The sequence below is a fragment of the Typopeltis vanoorti genome, chromosome 16, assembly GCF_054136105.1.
Source record: "Typopeltis vanoorti isolate ZY-2024b chromosome 16, IOZ_Tvanoo_1.0, whole genome shotgun sequence".
NCBI classification, from domain to species: domain Eukaryota; kingdom Metazoa; phylum Arthropoda; class Arachnida; order Uropygi; family Thelyphonidae; genus Typopeltis; species Typopeltis vanoorti.
The window spans coordinates 41,773,125-41,789,252 of record NC_143564.1 but is presented as its reverse complement, the minus strand read 5'-3'; the positions used below and the strand labels follow the sequence as shown (position 1 = coordinate 41,789,252).

Below are 16,128 nucleotides of genomic sequence, written 5' to 3'. Positions count from 1 at the left end.
TCTATCATATGGTTCCGGCTTCCAGATCAAAATGTTTGTCACTAAGGCTTATGAATAATATTTTAGAAAAAAAGTTGGCATTCCCTGGTATCCGGAGAGTTCATCGAAAAGGCAATTAATCGAATGAACAATTCATCGAACGACAATTCGTCGAAAATGTAATTCATAGAAAAATCACTTCACTGAAAATTAACTTTTCGAAAATGCTATGAGAAAAGTGATTCATTTAGAACAAATACTGAACCGTGCAGAGTGAGAAAGCAATGCTACTTTAATAGGGAATAATTATAGAACAATTATGGAACAATTCATGGGACTGATTTGCCTGTTTCTGGGAGGAAAAGCCTACGCAGGCTCCATTATTATGAGTGTTACTAGTAGTAATATGCGACTTAAATACAACAATTATTATGGGATGAATAAAAGTTTCAAATAGCGAATCTGAATCAAATTCGCTATTTGAGACTTTTACAAGAAAATGTCGAACCGTTCCAGTTTTCAGTTCAGCTATATTCGGTGTTTTTAGTTCAGCTATATTCGGCAACAAAGAAATCACGTGTCCAAATTATGTATTACAATAACTCTCTGACTTAGCAGAATTAGAAGTTGTCGGTACAAGAAGATGTCTGCACGGTTCAGTTTTTGTTCTAAATGGGTCACTTTTATCATAACATTTTCGGAAAAAAGTTTCGAAATGATATTAGCAATTCCGCTTTGGCTGGATCAATTTAATGAAATTTTGGTTAAGATTTTCGATGAATTGTATTTTCGACGAATTGTTCATTTGATTAATTGCCTTTTCGATGAATTGTCTTTCGATTAACTGTTTTTTTTTATGGAACCCCTTCCTTTGTCACGCTTTTCCTGCAATAAGAATTGCAGGGAAGCATGATGTAAGGCGAATTCTTTCACCCTTCTTTTTTTGGATAATGTTGCAATGTGCGTTACCAACACAATATTTGAGCAATTGGTAAAATATCGTTATTGGTAAAGTTTTAACAATTTTTCTCTTTTCCCAATCAAATATTGACAATCCCAAAGCCAACTTTCGACATATCTGATTAGAACTATTGCGAGTATGTTTACTCATGAAAAAATATACAAATATCGACAATCTTACAGTAGAATGCACAATATGTTTAAATGGCAAGGCTTTCATTTCTTCCAACGAAAAGTATCTCAGTGATAGGATCAGTTAACAATATTTGGATCACGAGATCAAAAATAATAGCTTTTTTTTTAACATCGGTCCCATCAACGAGGGTTCAAAACCCACAAACACTCTGGTTCGACGTGTTGGCAAGGGATAAAGAAACTTTTATATAGTTTACTAGCACAACTGGAGATTTTTTGTTGGGAGGACATCACTTCATCAGGAGAAGCTGTTCCGGAGAACTGAGGCAGATGAAATGAAAAAAGAACAGAAGAGGGTTCGATATGTTTGCGTTATGGAAAAAGAAAAAAAAATCCAGGACAGTCACGTAAGGAGGATTAAGAGGGCTGTGATCATCTTTCCTCAACCTCATGGTTAGTGAACATATTGATACAAAATGGGAGAAAACTGACCAATGACACTACTACACTACCTAACAATCTGTAATATAAGGAGCTGTAAAGCATATCTTATTCAGTCTTTCTTTATCTACAACTGTTCCAACAGAAACTATCAGATGAATCAAATCTCTCCATATCTTCTCAAATTATTCCTTCACGACCCTATTCCAATTCAGGTTTCTTTTTTAGTAGATCTCTCATCTGGCCTCTCCACCTTTTCCGTGGTCATCCTCTAGGTCTATTCTCCTCAAATTCAACTTCACACATCCCTCTTGGTATTATTTCTAAATTTATTCTCATTAGATGTCCAAACTATTTCAAGTGAGAGTCCACGAGCATTTCTTCACTTTCTAGTCATAAATCATTTCTGATGTCCACATTAACGGCTTTCGAGCTTTAGCGGTAACGTATATAAGGAATGTGTTTGCCTGTAAGGAACATTGGCTATTCTGTTCTTATTTAGTAATGCGCTAAAGCAGCTGAAAATATTATGATCAGTTGGCTGTTCTGTGTTCTACGGATGGTATGTCTGTTATGCAGGCTTTTGCTCTCAAGTTACTGGAAAAATAATCCGGCTATTTCTGTGCGAGACAATGGCAACCTCTTCTTCAATCTGACATTTAAGAAAAAAAATGTAATTCACACATCTACTAATATTACACTAGTAGTAGTATACTAAAGTAAATGATGTTACTACTACTTTTGTATCAGTTAAAAGTTCGTTTAATGGCTTTCACCAAGTTAATTCCAGATTTCAGAAATTATTAATTTTTATTATTTACCATCATCATTGTAGGTGGTTTTAAATATGGAAGAAAATAGGTAGCCCATACTAATTTAAAATTAATTATGTACTTATAGTATTAGTTATCTGTACAACAGATAGTTAACGCGAGGGTTTCTATTAAGGAAACAATGAGGAATTATCAAATATTATTCGAGGGGCACAAATGAAATTAAACAAAAGAGAATTTCTAATTTTTACTCCGAATGGTGTAGCAATTATGATGTATTGCATTTATTTCAACCGCATACAATACGCAATTATTTCTCTTTAATATTTCTATCGATTACAGGACACTCTACCCGTTAAATAACTAACTACAGAAGATAATCCAACCTAACCTGAATAATCCTAATGAAGGCTCTGCTATTGGGGATTATCCATAAATATTGTCACATTTTTATGGAAGAAGAAGAAAAAGATTGTGGGGAAGATTTGCCAGCACGTATTTTTTACCAGTTGTAATGACAACACAGATTCAGACAGCACATTAGCATTGTTAATATCGAGGCCTGAATTTGAAAAATCAGAAAACAATTACTGAATATAAACAGAATTTAGTCATTGCTTTCTCTTATGATTTCGAAATATAGTTGCGCGAATATTATATATATTTTATTTTATTAAATAATAAAATTAAACGGTGTAATAACGCTTGATGTAATCAAGCAAGTAGAGAATCAGATTTATCCTAAAAATCAAAGACAAATCTATACATGTACATACTATTTTCTAAATGAAGATTACATCAGCAGGACACTCAAACTCGAGGTGGTCCGAAAGTCCCAATAAATCCACCGTTTAAAGGATAAGTAATGTGTACGTTTAACGGACCTTCTCAAATATACCCGAGGCTGATTTTATTTTTGTACTGAAGAAAATACTACAGTCATGAAGTAGGTTAATAATATAGGATATTTTCAATCACATAATTCCTCCTGATAAGAAAATGGCAACTTAAATATCATTTATGAATGAATTGGCCTTTGCATTATAAAATAGAATGTGAAGTTCTGCTGAACATTTGTTAAGCAAAGAGATGAATTTGGACTTTAAACAACAAGAATTCAGAGAGACAATAACGAGTCATCCGAACACACTTTGGGGTAAAATCAAGGAAGTATTAATTACTTTCTGTGACATGGAGAATATGGCGTGTCAAAAATTTCTTCAAGGACAGATCACGAATTAGAATGTATACAGAACTGCTCTATATTTTCTGCACTAACAAAATGCCATAAAATGCTATCCTAAGTACCCAGGCATTCTTAACCAAACATAAGATCTTGGGAATTTCCCTATCTCATTTACTCCCTATATTTGGCCTTTTGTGAATTTGTCGCGGGGATGAAAAGCACCATCATGGGAAACTAATTTCTAGACAGCACAAACAATAGACATACGAGTAAGCAGTTGCAGGCCATTACCAAACAGACATATTACAGTTATATTGAACAATGGAAGGATAGCTGAATTTGGTTTAAATGACGTCGAGGCAGCTAATGCAATGAAGCCAGTATGCTTGTTGATGAGTACATCATCGATTGGTTTTGACTTTTCGGAAACATTTGCATAAGTCAAGACCTGAATTTCCCGAAGAAAAATCCTGCACCTACATGAAACCGGCTAAGTCAGCTTTAAGTTAAAATCCCTTATGAATAAGACTCTGGAGTCCAAACAAGATCATTGGTGGATCGTACTTTGAAAGAGGATAAATCGCAGTAACTTGCATATGCTTAATTTACCTACTCTCCAAAAGTTTCTCTTCGGGGGATTTTCGATCAACCATTGTATAAACAATAACCAAGTTTCTCTAACTATTTTTGTGATGGTTCCGCTCACAAAAGTTAAGCCTAGACGTTCTCAAATATCCATGCCAGTATGTGATTCGAACCGACAATCTACTGATTGGCTGAGTAAGTTTTGAAATTGTCCAAATTTCAATTTACTATCAGAACAGAACAAATCAGAAAATTCGCCAGCCTTCGCATGTCGAATATGGCTCCCATACTGCCTTTCGGTTAGCTTTTGTTGTTATCTTTAAATTATAATTGTCAATTTAGTTTGAGTGTCACTGTTATGGAATTTAGGCGGAGGAAATTAATATTTAAATGGGGAGGGAGTATTGTAGAATTACGAAGAATAAGAATGTAATACGAAATGGAAAAAAAAAATTGAACCAAAGAAGGTGAAAAGAGAAACCCCCAGTTACTTATTCTCAGAAAAAGAATCAAAATGTCAGGAATTGGTAACATGTATCAAGTGTACATAATGATTGTTATGTGCATTTTTAAGCGAGGTTTCCTATATTATGGGATGGAAAATCCTGTTTTTTCATCTCACAGAAGCAGGACTCCCTATGAGAATAGTAAACTCGTCTTCACTAGAAAATATCGTATAATAATTCTTCGCATTGCAGATGGAATTCAACCCAGATCCACCAATAACGCATCCTCAATGTGACGCTGCTTTATGTGAGTAGTTGAAGAAACCGATTGCTACATTTTGGTTAAAATTAACTGTTTTCAAAAGTGTAAATGAAGATCAATTTCGTTCATTTTGGAATACAGTTGCTTTTTTTAACCGAAGTTTTATGAGGATAAAGCGTGCTAGCTAATCATAATCTTGCCTCATATCTTACAAAAATAAAAAATAAGAATCTCAGCAAATGCTAACCAGATCTTCTGGCGTATAACACTTGCGACAGACATCTTCCAACCATCCAGTTGAACTGGCTCCCTTTAATTTGTTTTATTCTTTGGAAAATTCCAAAATTTTCAGGTTGAGTTTACCAAGCAAAGTACTGTGATGTAGTAGATGAGTTATTTCAGAGGAAAGAAATCAAAATAAGGTTTAAGGGAAAATATTGAGTACTTGCACAAGGAAAAACTTAATTTCTCATGCTTAATTATTAGCATTAAGTACTCTACCTACTCATTCATTATTACGGAGGAAACCTGAAACGATCATTCATCTATGCTAATAATGATATCTCTCAGTTTTTCCTGTCTGACATTTGCCTTGCTGATGAAAGAAACGGCTATATTTCATTACGATAACTCAACACATCCCTATCTGTGTCATACGATGTATATTTACTCGCAAGAAAATTTTCATATTTGAACAAAATCCAGGATTATCACAAGCGAAAAGTAATATTATAATTTGATTAAGTATGTGAATGTATTGATTTGGTTAATCATATGATTTAAAACAAAAAGTTAGCTTTTCAACAAAACTTATTCCATGCTAATAAATTACTATAACAAAAAATCAACCAAGACCAAAAACAGAGAGAGAGAGAGAAAAAAAATACTGTATAGGAATGAAATTCTTGACAATAAAAATGGAAGGTGATGGAGAAATCCCAAAATTGCAGTAAAATTCCAAAATCTAAATCGTGTACTAATTAGTTTCGCTAGCTGTGAGTCTGTCGCACATCATTGTGGTCAGTGGGATATGGATCAGATAATCTGCGCTTTAGAGACTAAATAGGTCTCAATCTTGAATTGACTACTATAACCAAATAGTCTCACAGTGGTCGATGAAATTCACTCAGCAAATAAAATATGTGCTATTACAACGGTTGTCTGAAAAGTTCTCGGCCTCGACCATAGATGGCAACATTATCGGCAATTTTTTTTCTAAGTTGGTACATATGTCATAAGCATCCATGTGAAATTGCAAGTCATCCTATCAGGTGGTTTATTTTATGCGGCTGTCTGAAGCAAACGTGTTGTCTGTATCCCATGAAATGATAAAATTGATTATTTTATCATTTTATCAATCAAAATGATAAATATTGATTATCGTGAGGTTATAAACCTCTTTGTGAAAAGAAGGTTTAACACCAAAAGAAATTCATTCGAAGTCCATAAACGTTTATGGGTATTCTTCTCCTTCGTTTTCGACAATTAAGAAATGGACTGTCGAGTTTAAACGTGGCCGTACTAGCCTTGAAGATGATCCACGTGAAAGACGTCCAAAAAGTGTAACACCATCAGAAATCATTGATCAAGTGCACGATTTGGTATTGGATGACCGGCGAGTCAAAGTGCGTGAAATTGCTGACACTATAGGCATTTCAAAAGAACGTGTAGGATATATTTTGCATGAAGAATTGCAAAATCGCGAGTGCTCACAGCAGATCAAAAACACACTCGCAGGAAAATCTCTGAACAGTGCTTGGAGCGTTCTAACAAGAATAAAACTGATTTTGTGCGTCGATTTATTACTATGGATGAGACTTGGATTCACCATTGCACATCAGAATCCAAACAGCAGTCAAAACAATGGACAGAAGCCGGTTGTTCAGCGCCCAAGAAGAAAAAGTAGGTTCCATCAGCAGGAAAAGTCATGGCATCGGTGTTTTGGGATGCTAAAGGCATTTTGTTTATTAATTATCTTGAAAAGGGTAAAACAATAACCGGAGAATATATTAATCCGATCTTTTAACCAGAGTAGACGAAAACATTCGTGAGAAAAGACCCGGTTTGCAGAAGAAAAAAAATCATCTTTCATCAGGACAATGCACCTTCCCACCTTCCCATAAAGGTGTTTTGGCAATGGGAAAATTAAGAGATCTGCACTATGAACTATTGGAACATCCACGCTATTCCCCAGATTTGGCTCCCCCTGACTTCTATCTCTTCCCAAAACAAACTCTTCCTCGCTGGTCAGCGTTTTTCTTCGAATCAAGAGGTGATTGATTGTAGCTGTAGAGGGGGTGTTTTGCAGATCCTACTGAGGACACCAGGATCGGGATAATGGCGCTGGAGATAATACTCGGTGGTAGAATTCGTATTTAATAGCAGTTGTTCGCTGGGTGGCACTATTTATCTTGTATTGGTGGCTCATTACTGGTTTCACAACTGGTAAATACGAGTAGAGTGATAATATTTTTAAGGACATCCTTAAAGAGTAAGTTACATTAGGACAGTGATTCCCGAAATGTTTTAAAAAAAGGTTTTCATTTATAGAAAAAAAATCTGATTGTGTAAGTTTTCAGAGATAAAAATATATTGGAAACAGACCAAAAAAAAGCTTTTATAGTAGGTAAGTTGTGTACTACTTGATATTTTAATACAAGTTTTATTCACAGATTTGATTCTTTTCTCTTTTTGATCAATCGTGCATAATCCTGCATCTCTGATCTAAACGCATTCAAATATTATTAAAAGATTCCAACATCAACTCCAGATGTGTGCTTTTATTATTTATAAGTCCTTTATTACTTCTAGTTATCTGTAAGAATACAAATCAAACTAGTACGTCCATTACATTGAATATATATGTATACTTTAAAATTACTTATCAACAGCCAACTACTACGCTACCTTGAAGGCTCATCAGGTTTGGAGAATCTCATGTGATTGCTCTTGATATCGCCAAGGCTTTTGACCGAAGTTTGACACAAAAATCTATTAAGAAAACTCCCATCAATCGGTTTACCCCTCGACTTTTGCAATTGGGTAGGTAGCTTTCTGGCCGTACGCTCACTTCGAGTGACGGTGGATAGCTGCTTATCTATACAACTAATGCTGGGTTCCCTCAAAGCTGTTCTTTATCCCCCCCCCTATATAAACGATTTCCTAAACCAGACTGCCAATCCAATACCGTTTTGCTGATGACAGCATACTGCACTCCTTTTCGTTTAACAACCTTGCACTCCTTTAAATTCTAATCTTCAAAACATTCATCAATGGGATTTGGATAACACTAGCAACTTGAACGCTAGCAAGAAAAACAGCTCTGCATTATTTACCACAAACTCGAGGAGTTATTTTAACTCCAAACACTCCTAACCCTATACAAATTCGCCCAACCATTGAATGCTGCTCTCATATCTGGGGTGGTACCCCCTAAGAGAAAATACTAAAACTACTAAATACTAAAAATACCTGAAATTAATAATTCCTCCACTCTCTTGCAAATCTGTCCAAACGCGTGGAGTAACTAACCAACACCCTTTCACAGTTCAATTTCAAGCCCACAGAAATTTCACTTCTTCGTGAATCCCTTCCACAGTACTAGCGTATTATATGTTGACCAACCTGTGGTTGATGGGTTTTCCATAAAACTTAGGAAACACATAAAAGGATGAAGGTATTTTTTCCCTATTTTTGATATTTATCAGACTCGATTGTAACGAAATATCTTAAGAATATACGTTATATATTATGTACGTATAAATATTATATACGTTAACTGATTTTACAATTTCACTCGAATACTCGGAATACTGATTTTTAATGAGGTTCGCATTTCAAGCAAATTTAAAATATGAGAACCGCTTGGTGTTAGTTATTGATGGATGGTTGGTTGAACTTAGGAACGAAGCAAGTGAGGCTATAGGAAAGTATAAATGGAGAAAGAAAGAAAAATCAGAGTTGCCGTACAGAAAACCCTGCTACCTCAGTATGAGACCAGCTAACTTACTTTCAGTTAAGAAGCTCTTATAAAAGGTTTCTCACATTCTCGACAAGATTTCAACCCAGAAGAAAATGGCATTCTTCTTTTAAGAATCTCTCTCTTCCTCTCTCACACAGAAGATGGTATTTTTGCACATATTTTTCCAGTCACTCGCTAATCCTCTGCTGAATACCGATCTCTACTTGGAGTTCAGATAAAGTGAAGCAAAGTGGACCATCTTACTCTCACCTTTAAAATCTCTACTCTCTTCACACAAAAATATATCTTCCTTTTGAGGAGCCCATAGGCGTAACTGCTTTTATCGCTGCTTCGAATCCACCTTCCTTGAATTATGAACTACTTTTTCTCTTAGCTTAACTCTCGCGTGGCTTTTTATAGTCCGACACAAATCACAGCATAGTAGTGCACACAAACCAAGTTGATATAATTGAGTACAGAAAACTATCAATGTATCTTTTAAAGAGCATAAAAAGCTGACGACTAGAAGATCTATTAAATACAAAGTAGTAATAATTTTAATGCGTTTGGATGACGCTGAAAATTTTATACTTGAAGAAATGTGGCAACCTCTGCGAACAGCATTTTTCTCTTTCTTTCTAGAAATATTTCCACGGCTACTGCCCATCAACGTTCAATACCACTCAAAATTTGAGATCAAAATCCTTCACAGACCTGTGAGCATTTTGTACAACGGCATCATGAGCCTCAATGGTATATTCATTTCATTTAAACACTTACGACTCTTCAAAACCTTAATTGATAAGGGTATTTTGGAAAACGCTAAGTAATCCATTTATTTTTGCTTTGAATCTCGGTCAATTAAAGCGCCTAATGCTAATAAGCATCAAACACCGAAGCCAACAAACTGACTAAACACAAAAGAATAATGCTAATTCATGCATTAGGCATGGCAAAAATATAAAAATTCATATAAATAACTCGCGCATGTTTGTGCTCGTAAGTACCGGTTTACCTATAATTACCCAGGAGTTTCAGTACGAACGCACGACAGCTTTGAGAAAACGGGTTTTGCAAGTAGCCATCAAATGAAGTCTACAAAGAGGGGTGCGACTGACGGATCGTACAAACGAACGTTGATTATCGCCGATGTTTATCCGTCTGTGGGTATTTTTCATGAACCACTACAATCAGTGTAATGTAATCTGTTTACAGAAAAACCGGTAACAGCCAAGAACCGGTTTTACGAAAGAATGAGGTCAATGCATACACCCTAGAACCCTACAGTTACGTGTAATAGAAGCCGGTTGTATAATGCGAGCAAACATTTGTATGGAAATCTGGCTATTATGCGAAAAATGGTCATATTTCTTACGAGCCTATCACTATCAAAGGAATAAAGGTCCAGCATTTTGTACAGATGAAAGCTGTTATTTTAGTTTGAATTTTATAATAAGTCCGCAATATTAATCAAAGCCACCGACTTGTAATGTCCGTTGCAGACCTCTAATTTGTTTAAAATATGAGATAATCGCCCTGCCATGAATATAATACGTTGGTCAGACCTGTGGGATATTGGATCAAATCTCTTCCTATTCATAATGTATGAGTCACGTTCTGTAGGTTTTCTCGCCCAGGCAAATTACCGAAGGCGTTGTTCTGCCGTTCGTCAAATATTCCGCCATCATGCAGGACACTTGTCTATTACGTCGAGGGTTAAATGAAGGCGTTGTCGTCAAGGCGACCAGACGCCGTCGGCCGACGAACAGCTAAATCTAACATTATTCGTTAATTAGAGTTCGGAGTAGTCTCATAAGCTCGAGCCATCCATTTAAGTCGTGAACCTAAAAGTTCATCTTCCTTTCTTTCTCTCACTCTGTCTGCTGTCGCTTTTTTTTTTAATACTTTTTTCCCCCTTTTCTTTCTGCTAGCGGACCGAGCAACACCCACCCATCTAACACTATATATTTCGTATTGTTCGTTTGGGACTAACCAATAAGAAAAAAGGTGGGTAGTGTGTCTTCACTCCTCTCCGAAATTCATTGCTCCGCCTGAACCGATTTTGGTCTTCGTTATCGCCAAATTGCTCACGCGAGATGTGTTGTGCAGCACGGAGAGGGGGATGGTAGTACGCTCGCGATGTCCAATCATTAGACCGATAGCTAACAATTAATAGATTATAAATGAATCGTAGGAAAACGAACACAGTTCTTTGTTCCTGTACGCACCAAGCCCAGTGACCCGTCATTACCGACTAGGGAGGAATTTCAATGAGGTTCTGGGTGGGACGACGAACGGTAAATTATTCCCGCGTGCACGCAGTGTATGTCTCCTGGCGACTAGATGATGGAAGTGGAAGGGCGATGCATGAGAGTTGCTCCCCCCGTGTGATAAGGGCGGATTGGACCGTGATGATACGAAGCCACATTTTTTTGTTTTGTTTCTATCATTTCAGCCAATGGAAAGTGCACGATATCCGTGCCACCTTCTTTCTCTCTCTCTCGAGGAATCGCACGAGTTTGTGGCGTCCATCTCCACTGACAGAGAAGACAACAACATCCTCATCTGCAGATGATTTTCCAGCCGATACAGTACTTTTGCGTGACTCGAATTTTGCAGCCGATCTTACGAGCGAACGAAGAGCCAGTTAGTCCGAATGCTGGAATGGAGTCCTACATGGCTGCCGTCCTTATTCATCTCAATCAGTTAACGCCACCTGATAGGTTTACACCTGGCGCGAGCTGCACTTCAAATGCTGCGCTTTTGCTCTATCGCCGGAATCGACGGAGGGCGGATGATTTAGATGTCTGTAGTCACGTAAAGATTCCGTAGGAATCTCTAAACGCAACGATAGTCTCCCTTGATAAGCCAAGAGGAGTCTGCCTCTACAAGGATATGATTACACTAATTTTATCTCATCCATTATTGAAGCCAAGCTTGGGAAGTTTTCCACTTGTAGCGGTCATGGGGAAACACAATGGGCTTGTGCAAGCCAGCTGTATCGGCCGATTAAATATTAACCGATGCTGATGGATTTTACTGGAGGCTGACGCCGAGAGAAACGCTAGACGCCTTTCGCCTCCTCGGAAAACTAACTGCTCTAAGATGTAATTGAGGCCAAACAGCTAGTCTGCAATATCTAATATGCAAATTGGTGGCTAACAGACGCATACTAGTCCACATCATTTACTGAGACTTTAGGGGAATCTTCGGAGGACGCGGTTGATGGCTCCAACTTAAAGTATTAAAAACAAGCGTTTGCCTGGGTTACCTTCCAATTCGAAATGTAAGACTAACCTACGTTGTAGCGGAAAGTGTACTGACCTGCACAGTCGCGTTATTCTAGACGTAACTAGTAGAGCGTGCCTTCGGCCTTCTTTCCTTTCATTCAGTACTTCTCATTAAAATTATTTTCTTTCTTTTCATCTGTGGTGACTTTTCCCAGCTATCTTTCTTTCTTTTTTTTTTTTTACTGACTAATATAAAAGGGTTACAAATCAGGTTGTCGGAATCAAGTCTACTGCGCGAAAATTAGGACGAATCCCTCTGTCTGGACTCATTTGTGAATCCACGTAAAGGGTCTTCGAGTTCTCTCAAAATAATTTTCACTGCAAACTCTCCATCTCAATGGCATTCGATAACAAACTCTTAAGGGTTGCACTCAGCCAAAGAGCCGTCTAACACTGCAATGCGGTAGGAACATGAGCCGTGAGCGTTGGGATGCGACATTTAATCATAAAATAAGTTCACAACTATCAAATAATTTTAACGATTTTTTTTTTCAGACATGCTACTTTCAACATGCTTGTATTCGAAACTAGTGGTCATGAAGTTAGTTTCCTGACAGTCTTATGAAATATTGCTTTTCACTATCATCGCTCTATAAAATTTCTAATTCTTGGGCTTACTGCAGACATTACAATTTCATCTCTCTCTCTCTCGCGCGCGCGTGCTCTCCTTTTTCGTTCGGCGCGTTTCGACAATCATCCACGGCAAACAACAGCTAAATCAAAAGTTAATTTAAACGCCATCAAATCACCAGTCATGTTTATGGAAGCAACACGTTTCCTAACCAATGTATGCAAACCACGAGTTTGTCATCGGCCATGTACGCCCGTAGCCGATGATGAAATGCGCAAACGCTAGCTTTACATCGAACATGCACAACACGAGCAAGTTTTGTTGGGTCCGAGTAACACTTTCTGATATACGTCAGTAGAATACTGAAATAGCTTGTGCTCTTGGAAAAAAAAAATAGTATTCCCTAAATTTCAAACAAGTATGATTATATTTCATTGAAGAACGTATCAAGCTTTTGTTTATAATCAGTCTTTAAAATATTAGTTTGAAATAGAAATCCTAATTATGGAAGTCTCTCTGTTCATCACTGTCTATACTTTCAGCAGATGCTGACCGTGGAGTCAGTTGGCTAAAAGTGGTTAACCTTCTGACCAGTCTTTTGTTCGAGATATCTAGATTCTGGAGCAGCCGTTCTCAACCGGTGATTCAAGTAGCCTTGGGGCACTTGGGGAGGATGGCGTATAGATGTGCTTAAGAAGAAAATATGTGTAAACGTCACACCATTGATCCATGACGTTACAAGAGAGAGTCGTATTTAAGTTTTTACATGCCGACAGAGCTTAAAAAAAAAAAGTTATGAAATCGTTTATAACGATAGCTGGAAGTGGTTGTAATCACGAAAACAGGAGGGGTCTTCATTAAGTATTATTACATTAAATATTTTATTTATTTTAGCATTTATAGCATTTATTTATTTTGATGTCCACTTTGTTTTGAAGTTGTGACATTGGGTTTTATTCAAAAGAGAGGACTGGGGGGGGGGAATAGCAAAGTTACGAGTATATTTTCAGATAAGCATTCCTTAATTGCAAGGTGCACACAAATGATCTGAACTATTTCAGAAATTTATGTTAAAAAATAAATTAAAAACTCCCAAGTAGATTACAGAAATTACATCTATGGAACGATAACTACAAAATGCTAAGCACACTAGTGGAGATCAATGAATTTATTATTTTATCTATTTTTTCCTGGACAGCGACATGATTCTATTAGTAAACAAGAGGGGATCTCCATTCTTTGTGCGTCTTGCTTGATGGTTTTCTTTTTTGTTTTGCTAGTTGATCCTCGTCACCAGAGTAAGCTTTACCACAGACACTTATTAATTTTATATGCAAATTCAATTCAAGAATGGTATGATGATGTCAAGAGACTGCTGTATCGGGAAAAAATGCCAGTCCAGATGTTGAAGCCAACAGACTGTGGCTTCGAATGCTTTTTTTTACTCGGAAGATGAATTTCACCTCCCAGTGTGAGACAACCACTGTCTTGCTTATTGGAGGTCTGAAATATCCGGAAAAATTTCATTATTTGCCCTATAGAGCTAGTTTCTGGATTACGTACCCCCTTAGTTCACTCATAGTATTGTCTTTCGTTCTTACAGTATTTCGTTATGTGAGATTCACATGAAACATCCGGACTTGTCAGTTATCAACGTGGATCCAATTGTCGTGTTGATTTTCTTTGAAAACAAAAGTGATCATTTTTTCACGTCTTTGTCTTACTTATCTTATTCATTGTCTAAGTTGTGTTTTACCTGTGTAAACTTTTAGTGATGAAATAAAAAAAACAAAATACTTTATTATTTATTAGTAAGGAGTATGTTGCAGTTAAACTGTGGAATTCACTTAGGACTCGGCACGTTCAGCTTTTTCTTAAAGATTCAGAAAATGAACTTAAATATACAATGAATGGAAATTTAATTTGCAAAAAATGTGCTTTTCATTTTTAATAATAATATAGTTTAATGTTTTGAAGTTGAAGTACTGGTCTAAATCAAGAAACCTTTTACCAAATGTTTACTTGGCAACTTTGTAGCGTTAAGGAACTATATGAAGTATACATATCAATGATGTCATGATACCGATTGTTACGTTTTTCCCATCTGTGTCGACTTCAGAGAAAACGAAATGATGAGCAACTTTTGTGGTCTATGAACATCGCACCAAGTGCGACACATGCAAGTGTCACTAGCTACGTTTGTCTCTTGTAACTCCCATTCGTCACGCTGATAAGTTGGTGATGCGAGCAGTTCATACAGGACGAACAGATGTCAATGTTCTGGTCTGCTGAGAACTTCTTTTGACTATGGGTTTCCTGTCCTGCCAGGAGGACTCATTATCAATGCAGATTGTATTATTGGACACTTAATGTTTGCATGAAATATTTGGGCTTGTTTCTTTATAACAATGCCGACCACAGGTAGTTATGAAGTAGCATCATCTATTCAACAACGGATAGATTACTGGGGGGGGGGGGATGTCCATCATTTATACAAAAGTCGTCAGATAATATCGCTTGATGTAACATTTTGACATCCCTAAAACTGCACAACTCTGAAGAATGCCATGCCATATAAAACACCATAAGAGCTACTACGGTGTCGCCACCTAAGTGAAAAGTTAAAAAACTTCAATATCTTTTATTGTATACTTTGGAATGTTCAGAACGCTACAATGTGTCAAAGAACTTTTGATTTATCCTGCTACATTAATTAGATATTTAAAATGAAGAAAAAACTACTAATTCCAGATTAATTTGTTTTTACAGATGCTTGAAAAGAAAATAACGTGAAATAATTGCATTGAATAAACTTCTTGAAGAGAGGGCTTGACTTGAAAATTGCAAATCACAACACAATGGATGGACCAATAAGATGTCAGCTATGTTTCCAGTGTTAAGTAGAGTTTATCGTTCATCATACCTTTCAGATCATCTGCTGGGGAAATTGCTAAGTTACTTTTGCGTACAAGTATCTTTGCCATCGCTAATATTTTAATAATACCGTAATACGGAAATAGAAATGATACATGAAAATAATAATATGGAAGCTAAAGAAACGCATAACCATATTGTCAATAGCTGTTCCCTGAATGTCTCTTTCTCACTCGTACATCTCTGTGTTCGTAGGAATTGGTCCCTTAAATATATTTTGGTAGCCGTAAGTTAAAATTACTGTAAATCAATAGGCCCAATAAAGAAGAAGAAAAAAAAAATTCTTATGACATAGAAAATGGAAATCAAACCCCAACAAGAGCCAGTTTTAAGTGTTCTTAATGCTCTGTTTATTAAAACACCGACTGGAACAAGAATGTCTTCATTTTTTTACACGAGCTGTTTATAACAACAAATGCTAACACATTTCTAAATCAGAAGTCCAGACTGTAGCAAGACTTGGACAGGACATTGTTTGGTTGTCGTGTATGTGAAACTTTTCACCAGGAGAACACTTCAGAAGTTACAAGTATTTTCTTATTTATCCTTTACACGCTGAGCAAGAGCGTTCAATGAGTGTTAGAGGCATTAAGTTTCTTTGGACG

At 36.6% G+C, this 16,128-nt stretch overlaps 1 long non-coding RNA gene across 1 annotated transcript in view; it reads right to left on the bottom strand.

Moving 5' to 3' along the window:
- The window catches only part of LOC150097971 (uncharacterized), a 239,864-nt gene that overhangs the window by 189,231 nt on the left and 34,505 nt on the right, over positions 1–16,128 (bottom strand). The gene's annotated exons all lie outside the window — the stretch shown is intronic.